The following is a 9,514-nucleotide window of genomic DNA, read 5'->3' as shown; positions in this document are numbered from 1 at the left end:
GCAGGGAATCATATCCAGGACCTGAAACGTATCCAGGATCCTGAAACGTATCCAGGACCAAAGTTACTTGGGGGCTTAGGCAGCGGTGAAGGTTGAGATGGAGTGGCCTATAGTTCTGCAGGAGTTAGTCGTAAAAATTAATCAGCCACGCTGGTTAGGCTAAGGGCTCCTCAAGTGTGCATCGAAGAGCTGTCATTTTACTTTCCTAATGGATATCCTAACAATTGCAAGGAACACATGGTAAAAGAGAAATATCTGTTCCTGAAGCTGAACAAAAAAATTGGCGACAAACAAACAAAAACAAAAAAACCAAAAGCAAACATAAACCCCCTTAAAATTGCAGCATTTAAATGTTTTACCCACAGCAGGCTTTGCATTGTCCATCAACTAACTGACAAATAACTAACAACTGCACAAACTGTGGACGCAGGTAAGTTACCATGGCATTTTTCCAGCTCGGTCTAGACACAAAGGTTCTTTTCCATTTTAATAATGGAGCCTAGTTTTTCTTCCCTTATCACCAGTCTTAGAGCCCAAATGGCTAAATATATCAGAGGTATTCCTCGGGCTGAAAATTTCTCAGATTGCTTCGTGCATCTTATGTTTAATCTTTGAAAGATGATGAGGCTTTCAGCATCATTTATTTTTACTTATTGAAAATCTAATGAAATGACACACTGGGGATCTTTACCACCGGGTGCTGTGCGTCTCTTGAAATTTACCTAATGCGTGAAGATTTTTGGTCAGGGGATGGTCTACATTTCACGAGATCAGCTTCTTAGTGCTCTAAATGGACAATAATAAATGGGCAAAGCTGAGACTTTGAGGGGAGTAGACAGCTTGGGGAATCGGTAGTAAGAAAAATGTGAGGTCCAGAAAATTTGTATTGTTATTACACTGTTATTATTGGGTTTGTTCTTTACTGTAGCAAAGGTGCAATAAGGTCAGGGCTTCATAGGAACAGGTAGGCAACGACCTTTGCGTAGAAATCTGATCATCTAAAATTAACCAGAAAACGAGTGGCTGTAATAAAGAGCCCGGAAGGAGCAAGGTAAGAAAATTAAAAATGGGAGCTGTATGATCGTGCAGTGACTCCAGTGAATCACATAAACATAAAGATCGTTCAGCAGTCCTTTGAAAGGTGAGGGATTTACATATGAACTGATAACCAAATCAATTCTTCAGGCTTCACAGGAGTGAATCTCAGATGAGATTTGAAAGATGACAGGGAGGTAGCTAAAGGGATCAGAGCCAGAACTTCAGTGAAATGTGTACGTGAATGAACTAAATATTACATAGGAGTTTGTCGGACATTTTAGTAACAAATGGGATATCGGTCAGAGTACAGCTTCAGGCTGCCTTCTGACAGAACCAAACAACGGTTTAAAGAAAAAATCCCTTCCTCGTTACTGCCACGTAGACACAGCCAACAACGACACCCCTCTCGAATCTCTCTCGCACGATGGTAAATTAGCCTTGACAGCTCCAAGGTCAAATGAAGTCAAAGGAATCACCAAGAATTCAACCAACGGACTTTATCTAGTGGTGACAGTGAAAGACTCGAAGCAACCGTAGCTGGAGTCTACTCCCAGCTTTCGTCCTTGACCCTACAAGGTATGCCACGTGCAGTAATCCAGGCAGATCCCTTAGTGCAGAAGGTTGCAAGCTGAATTTGAGCCTCGTGTCCTCGGGCTTCTGACCCCTGCAGGTCCTGATGCAGATGAGCTAGGGAAGGAGCACTGTGGCAACAGAATGGTGGCCGGTCTATCTGGAATTGTCAGACGGCCCTACATGGATGCTCTTGTCCACATCAATTGCCTAAGGTTGTCAAAAAGCCACCCCTTGGTCCTCCCCTATCTTGCGCAGCACGGCTCTGAGTCAAGGTGCTCTGTGACTTCAGGCTTGTCTTTTTTTATTAGCAAACCTTTTTGTCTGAGATTCTTAGCTCCGAAATGGGTCTAAAATATTTACGTATGTTTGCAGAGAGTGATTTTAATAGACTGGGCTTTTTTCTTCAGATGAAAGATTCCGTGTTGACACAAACCGGCATACCCAAGCTTTATTCTTTCCCAGGGTTGCTTAGCTCAGAGTTGGTTTTCCTTTCATATCATCCTCTTTCACATAAATCAAATATAAAATATTGCTACAAATGTAAACATTAACCTGTGAAAATATAAAAAATAAAGTTTACTTCATTTACAGAGCGTGAATAGCATAGAAAGGCATGACTCTTGCGTCCAAGAGCTAACGAATTAAACTAAGCAGATAGCGTGGAAGAGAAACTCAGTGCAGTGGATAATCAGTAGGTGCCTTCATCCCAGGCCAGCAATGCTGATACCTGCTTTCAGGTTGTGTACATATACAGTTGTGCGTGCTGGATTAATACTGACAGAGAATAGCACTGACAAAGTTCACAGGAGACCAAGATTGCTTACTTCAAACTTAACTTGGTCAAAAAGGCAGTAATAAAGCCTCAGGAATATTTATAATTTCATGTGCTTACAGCATTTTCACTGCGGGTGATTCCTGATGCAATGGCATGACTCACGGCCCAAGGGATGTGTGAAAGACCCTGCTGAAAGCAAGGACTGGAGGAATATTTCCTGATCTTGGGGAAAGTGCTGGGACCCTGGTTGTTTTGTGTGGGAGCTCAGGTCTTTACCTGAGGAACACAGAGAATAACAGGGCACCCCTAAAGAAAATTCTGCTGCTGTTGAGTCTTTCCTGACCTAAAAAAAAGCCATCTGTACGAACCAGATAGCAGCTCACTTTTCAGCTCCACACACTTTCTGTAGGTTATTAGCGGAGATTGTTAACGAGGCGGCCAGTTAGCCACGGCTGCAGCGGCGGGGCTTTTTGGCTACAAACACCTGTGCAGTAGGAACAAGGCTGAGCCCAGCGTACATTCATCAGACGATGGCGACAATAAATGACTGAAGTGTTGAGCTGGATTTGAAGAGGTAGCACAAAGATAAAGACTCGAGAAGCCCTTTGCAATTCCCTTGGTCATCCATTCCCACCGAAGGCTTCTCTTTTGAAGTTTCCAGGAGGCCTGGTGCAACCTTTGGTTGTCCTTTCGGTCAGAGCTCTTATCTGTCTAGTGCAGACCCAGCCTCTTTTTGCTTGTACTACTCAAAACCAGTTATTACGGGATAAACAAACTGTATTTGCTGATGCACGTTCTCAGTTTCCTTATCAGCTGAGCAACACGCTTCTCGTGCCTGTCGGGTCAAACTCGCTGCTGGGCCAGCTCCAAGAATTCCAGGGCAACTGCACCACAGCTCGTTCGGTGCTTGCTCGCACCTACCGACTGCAAAGAAACCATAACCATGTTGTGACGGAGCGTTGTCTTACCAGCCGACCGAGAATTTCCTGGTGTTGCAAAGCGTCCTTAGGTTGATGATTGCAGGTCTTAGATCTTTTAAATGAGATCTCAACATGATATCTAAGCACTGTTTTGGGTAGCTGTCAAGATGCTTCAGGATATTGTCAGACTGAAGGCTATGTGTCTTATTGTAGAAGAATTTCAGTTTTATTGTGCTTGTCTCTTTAAAACAAATGTAAATAAGTAAATCGTCTCTATCTCAAAACCAGTTTGCAGGTGCTGTGAAATACATTGGTAAAGGTATCTGATATGAGATGCAAGACACATATCTGAGGAGAGAAGAAAACCAAACTCCTAATCCCAGCCCAGGGGTCTAAAAAAGTCAGAAGGCTGAAGACTGAAGTCAAGGGCTCAGCTGTCGTGGCTGAAAAGCTACTCCCTGTCCTAACAAGCATCCAAATCTACTGCCATAGAACAGGAAAATGCATCTGGCCGCTGACATCTTATGTTGTGGAAGCTACACGCAGAGAGCAGGAGTCATTATACAGTATTTCACTAATAGGAGGATCATCAGTCCGTTACGAATAAACCCTTCTCAACTCTCAGCTGTTATATCCAGGTGCTTTTGCCTCACTGCTTGTATCTCAGATGCTGGTTTGCTGGTCTGCTGCACCACTGCTTCCAGATCTTTTTTTTTTTGCCATGAGTAGCCTGGCAAACATTTGTGGAAGCTTTCACGCAAGAGAAATGCTTTTACTTCTTTGTCTTTTAGACAGAGTGCTGCAATGATTAACCGAAACAAGAAAACAAAAGCCTGCCTCACTTTTCAGGCTTCTTTCATAGCCGCCTTAGTGCAAGCTTTTACCAACCAACCCAAGAAGATACAGCCCTGAAGAAAAAACATCTCAGCCATCATGTGAAAGGTAGGTGGCCCAGAGCTACTGGACTACAAAAGGAGTTAGTCCTCGGGTCATGGCTTTAAAAAGTAGCCGTGATTCCTTTCTCAACCCTGCAGAGCAACGGCTACTTTTCACTACCCCAGTCGCTACTGTGACAGCATCCCTCCTTGCTCCCCCATTCCAGCACCTCCACAGAAATCAAACTTCTTGCAGTTGGTTACAGGCTTCGCTGCGTTATGCCGATGTATAAATATAACCGGAATGTGCCAGAGAGAGAGCAGAGATGATCAGGAAGCATTCAGCAAAAAGTGTATTCAACCTTTTCATTAAAAACAGAAAAATTTCTTCCCTGAAAATCTTAGATGGGTTTTTCATGATGATCTGTTTTTCACCCCCCCCAAATTAAATATTTGACAACTAAATTTTTAATAGAGAAACAGTTTAACAGGAGCTTTTTGATCATCCCTTTGTTGTTGGCAAAGAACACAGATAAGGGGGCTTACGGGTGCTTCAAGCATTGCTTGAGTATTGCTACAGACAGTGAAATGGTGGCTCACTCTCTGTATTTGAAGAATAAGCCATAGATGTCATCAAATGCTTTTTTTTTAGCCGAATTTCATGGGGTTTTACTACTCATGCCCAAATGTCCCCACAGGCTGTTAACTCCTGATTCTGCCAACACAGCTGAGCTTTATATACCAGATTGTCTGTCATGCAGGAAGGGACGTATATCACTCTCGGGCATAATTCATAGAAAGCATCCATATAAAATGCTATTTGAGACTGCTCTCCGCATTCAGAGTGTATTTGAGATCCCCACTCTCGGACAGGTCAGGCCGTGCGGTACCCGTACCTGCTTCGTCAGCGGTTGCCAAATGGTCCGTGGTGGAATGGTCACACTCAAGCCAAGAGATCTGCTCGCGTAGAAGTCTGGCTGAGTTACTGTGTGATTTTTAAGCAGGTCATGTTCATTTTGTGCCTGTTTCCCTACCTATGGAGCGGGGCTTGTAGCTTCAAAAAGGCAAGAGTAATGCATTAATGCATTAATGCTTGCAAGGCACTTGAAAAGCGTTAAACGGAACGTGGTATACTCCTGCAAAATAAGTTTATTAATTAACCGTCAGAGATCTGCTGGTTTATTAGGAGCCTTCCAGAGATGTGCCTTCTCATTAGCCTGGTACAAAACAACCCACAGCGGGAGGGAACAAGTTCCTTCAAACAAGGTTCAACTTTCTGCCAGTTTAATCTTCATCTCATTGACAGACTTCTGAATCTTCATTTAATTATAGTTCCTTAAATGTTTTCTGATACCGTATCTCAATCTCTCTGTTCTGTGTCTTTTTATGGTTTCTTTTTTGTTGTGGGACAGAGGAATAGATCGTTCTTTCCAGTGTCCATTAAAATTCCCTTTGCCTGCAGTGCAGTATGCTCTATAAAAGAGATGAACCTGCTGCAAGAGAAATAAGCTGATGCTGCACTGTCTTTTTAGAGCAACAACAATCTTTATAGATTATTTTTCCAAGTGTCATGAATCTCCTTCAAAGTCACAAGTGACTGTTATCAATTAATATACTTAATAGTCTCATTTTCAATTCACATCCAGGCCATACAGAGTCTATGCTCGCCCTGGCAGATGCTTGAAAGCTTTGCCTTTGGGAGATAAAATGTTACCTTGTATGTGATGGGGGTGTAAGGGGGGGTGATGCAGGAGCAGAAAGACATGTTAAAGTGCAGCACCTGAGGCCTTCTTGTTTTCTGAATTTACAGTCTCAGGCTGGCAGTCGTATAAATGAGTGATGCTCTCTGATGTTCTCTTCCAAGCAGGCTACGAAATTGGCAGGGAGTCTTCGGTTTTGTGCTGATGTGTCCAGAATTCAAATAATTTGATTCTTGGGTATAATGACAATTGGAGGCACAGTATTACCTTGAGAAAAAGAGATGGGAGAGACAGCTTCTGTATCCTGTATTGAATTAACAACCGATTCCCATTTACTCTCTCCGCTGAAAACTCTATTATGCGGGGTTCTTATTGCCCTTATTCAAGGGCACGGAATTAAAAAAGTGATATCGATGGTAATGCTCTCATCTTCCTACCATGACATTGAATAATGGGGACAAAGAAGGGAAATCTTGAAGGATGATATGCCTTTTAAAATACTGCTGATATTGAAAACATATAAAGGACAATGCATTTGAATATCAGCTGATGAAGTCATATTCGGATTATCGTGCTTTTTGCCTGTGCCTTTAAATCATCTTTGCTTTTATTTTCGCCCTTGTTTTTGGAACATTTTATTTTCTTGTGATTTCAGGAGAGAGTCCTTACATACTTGAGATGAGGATGGAGGTGAAGTGTTGGTTACGCTAATTCCAAGAGAAATCTGTTCTCTCTCCTCCTGGATCCGGAGAGATTCCGAGAGTTAGGAATCTGGCGGGAAGAAGTCCACCAACAGACTGGTATAATTACACAGGCAGAGTAATGCTACTGCTCAAGCGGAGGCTCTTCTTCTGGCACAAGTTGTCATTTTCCAGTTCAGCTTAAGTCCTTTCTGAAGTTACAGAGACTAGGTAAAACTGGTGGTCTTATAACAAAATAAGAATATCCATTGTGGACCCTGCAGCATCCTTCCTTTACAAATATATTCATTTAGGTTTTAAAATGTATTTTCCTGTGTAAATGATACCTTACACAAAATACTGAGTGTATTTCTATTAGGAAGTTTTAAGTGATGGTTTACAGAATAAGTGATAATATCTCCGTTTTACAGGCGGGCAACTGAGAAGCAGAATATTTAACTACCTTGCCAAAAGTCACACAGGAAATACTTTCTGAGGTGGGAACAAAACACGGATCTTGCTCTCACTAGTGCAAAACCACAAAGCCTCCCTGAACTATTGACACTCTTTCCTAACCCAGTCGTTAACGAGGCCCCTTACACTAAATTTTCAGTCAAACCTCTCTGTGAGGTGGAATCACGGAAATCTGCTCTGCAGCGTGTCCAAGTAAGGTTAAAAATTACACTGGAAAGGGTTTAGGGAACAAGTGTCGAAACTCTTACCTGTAACGATACCCGTTGATTCTGATCACATCGATGCAATCGTTATGCTGGTGTAACTCTGGGATTGCAGTTATTTTAGAGTCAGTTACACCATCATGCTGTATGAGATCAGGATGCAGCTCAAAACCTCTTCATAGCAACTCTGAAAAGTCAAAATCATGGTTTACTTTGTCAAAGGGTAGCTCATTTTATCTCCCACTGCCCCTTGCACACTCAGGACTATCAGCAGATGGCTACCTGTGATCTGAAACGTGGTCTTCGTGCAGAGACCCTTCAGCTGGCAGCGCCGTGGGATGGAGCGGAGTCCCAGTCTCCCCAGCGTATGACACTCCCTTTGATACGTGTTCGTCTCCATCATTAGCGTGCGACTACAGAAAAACCAGCTTTATAGCTGATGGCCATCATCTGCAAAATTTTCTTGCCGTGAACTAGTAGATGTTCATGAAGCCGTAAGCACTCCTCTGCCCTGCTTGTACAATAGTGCTTTCGAGGTGTATTTTTGGGGGGGAAAGGAGAGGGGGAGAAAGAAGAGGGGCTCTGAGAGGGACATCGCAATGACATGGCAGGGCATGATGAGCTGGAAAGCTTTAAAGCATCTGCCACGAAGCTGTTGGTGCTGCCTTCTCTGGTGATGTGCAGCTCACTGTGCGTATGTGCCCCCGTGCACCGACCTGAAGAATGACGGTGCACCTCCACCCTGCATTAGCATCCTGGTTACATCCGCCGAGCTGTGTAAACTAACAGGCATATTGAGACTTCGTTTCTAGCTGGACAGAATATTTGCAAGGAGCCACTGAGGGTGAAGAGAGATGATAGCTGTAGTTTCCTTGGGTACATAGCTTTCTTGCCTGTGCTGGCAGGGATACGTTTTAGGCCAAGAATTAAAATTATACCACCTGCCTATGGCCTCCAGAGGTCAGCATATCACTTGAGAAGAGCTAAATCACAGAGCCCTCAAACTATACTTTTCAAGCGTGATCTCATTATGTCCTCTGTTTAGTTTCCAACTTCACTGGCAATAAGATTTAAAGGTTTTGTCCCCAATGCTAGTTGTGACAACAAAAGCAAGAAAAGAAAAAATTGGTCTCAGAATATCCACTGTAAAATGCAAAATGTTGTCATTGGTCAGTACGGCCGCTTGGATGAGAGATCCCTTAGGTGACAAGTTTATTGAAAATAATCAGACCAATAGATATCCATATGCTTAGGTGCTATTCCTTACATGTTAGTACTGATGGGGTGAACGGACATGCCAACTGTCTTCTGAGTGGACTTTCAGACTTGTTAAACTGTGTTAGGAGCTTTATTTTTTTAGTATGTTTGAACACGACGTGCAGTTCTAGTGATGCTCTCAAAAAGGATAACGTAGAACCAGAAAACATACAGCGATGAGAAACAGATTATCAGAGGCGTGAAACAACTTTCACGCAAGAAGGAACTTAGACTACTCATCTCAGAAAAAATAAGTTGGACGGAATATGATATAGGTCTTTAAAGTCAAGAATGGTGAAAAAAAGGTGATAGGAAATGACTATTCATTATCTCTCACAATATGGTGGTCAACCAATGAAGTTATCGGGCAACAGGTTTTGAAATAAACACAGCATAGAATTAAACTGTGAAAACCATTGCTTTGGGACTTTATGGAGGCCAAAGAATAAAAAAAAAAGGGACAGGCAAACTCATGGAGAATGTGTCTGTGGGTCGGTGTTAAGCAGAGGGGTCTGAAGGCAAGCTCACGCAAAGCTCATTGGACCTTCCTGCAAGCTGGCAAGGCTTCATGCGGAGGTCACTCCCTGCTTGCCTGAACACCCACTACTTGTCTCTGGGAGTAAGATACCGAATGACCGAAGATACCGAAGATAAGATGACCAGGCGTTCTTCTCATGTTCTTGGTATTACTACAATGCTAAGAAACTTCCTTTTGCTTAAGAAGCAAGCCACAACAGTCTCTGCAGGAAAGGCTCTGAACTTAATTCTTTCTAAATACTAGCAAGTATTGATTGGCTTTAGTGATATTACACTGGATTCAATAATCCAGAGGAAAATCAGAACGAGCTACCTTTCTAGGAGACCCTAATCTCACACGGTCTCCTCTGAGATCAGATAGGCTCGTCTGTGTTGCGAAGTAACACCCAAATGTGGGTGTTACTCTGTGGGCCACCAGCCTCAAAACATCCTCATAAACACCAAAGAGCCTCAGTGCCACACAACACTATCTAATTTCTCCT

General features: G+C 42.9%; 1 protein-coding gene and 1 long non-coding RNA gene across 4 annotated transcripts in view; one reads left to right on the top strand and one right to left on the bottom strand.

Annotated features, from left to right (window-relative positions):
- Positions 1 to 9,514, bottom strand: part of CD59 (CD59 molecule (CD59 blood group)) — a 266,459-nt gene that overhangs the window by 37,786 nt on the left and 219,159 nt on the right. The gene's annotated exons all lie outside the window — the stretch shown is intronic.
- Positions 3,254 to 7,765, top strand: LOC142410071 (uncharacterized). 3 transcript variants are annotated; one of them, XR_012775820.1, is made up of 4 exons: positions 3,254 to 3,409; positions 3,595 to 3,944; positions 4,098 to 4,248; positions 6,537 to 7,765. It is a non-coding gene; the product is annotated as an uncharacterized LOC142410071 (long non-coding RNA). The 3 variants fall into 3 exon arrangements; XR_012775819.1 differs by having other exon boundaries at positions 3,254 to 3,944; XR_012775821.1 differs by lacking the exon at positions 6,537 to 7,765 and adding an exon at positions 4,341 to 4,495 and having other exon boundaries at positions 3,254 to 3,944.

The sequence above is a fragment of the Mycteria americana genome, chromosome 5 (assembly GCF_035582795.1).
Source record: "Mycteria americana isolate JAX WOST 10 ecotype Jacksonville Zoo and Gardens chromosome 5, USCA_MyAme_1.0, whole genome shotgun sequence".
Taxonomy (NCBI): domain Eukaryota; kingdom Metazoa; phylum Chordata; class Aves; order Ciconiiformes; family Ciconiidae; genus Mycteria; species Mycteria americana.
This window is presented reverse-complemented; position numbering and strand designations above follow the sequence as displayed.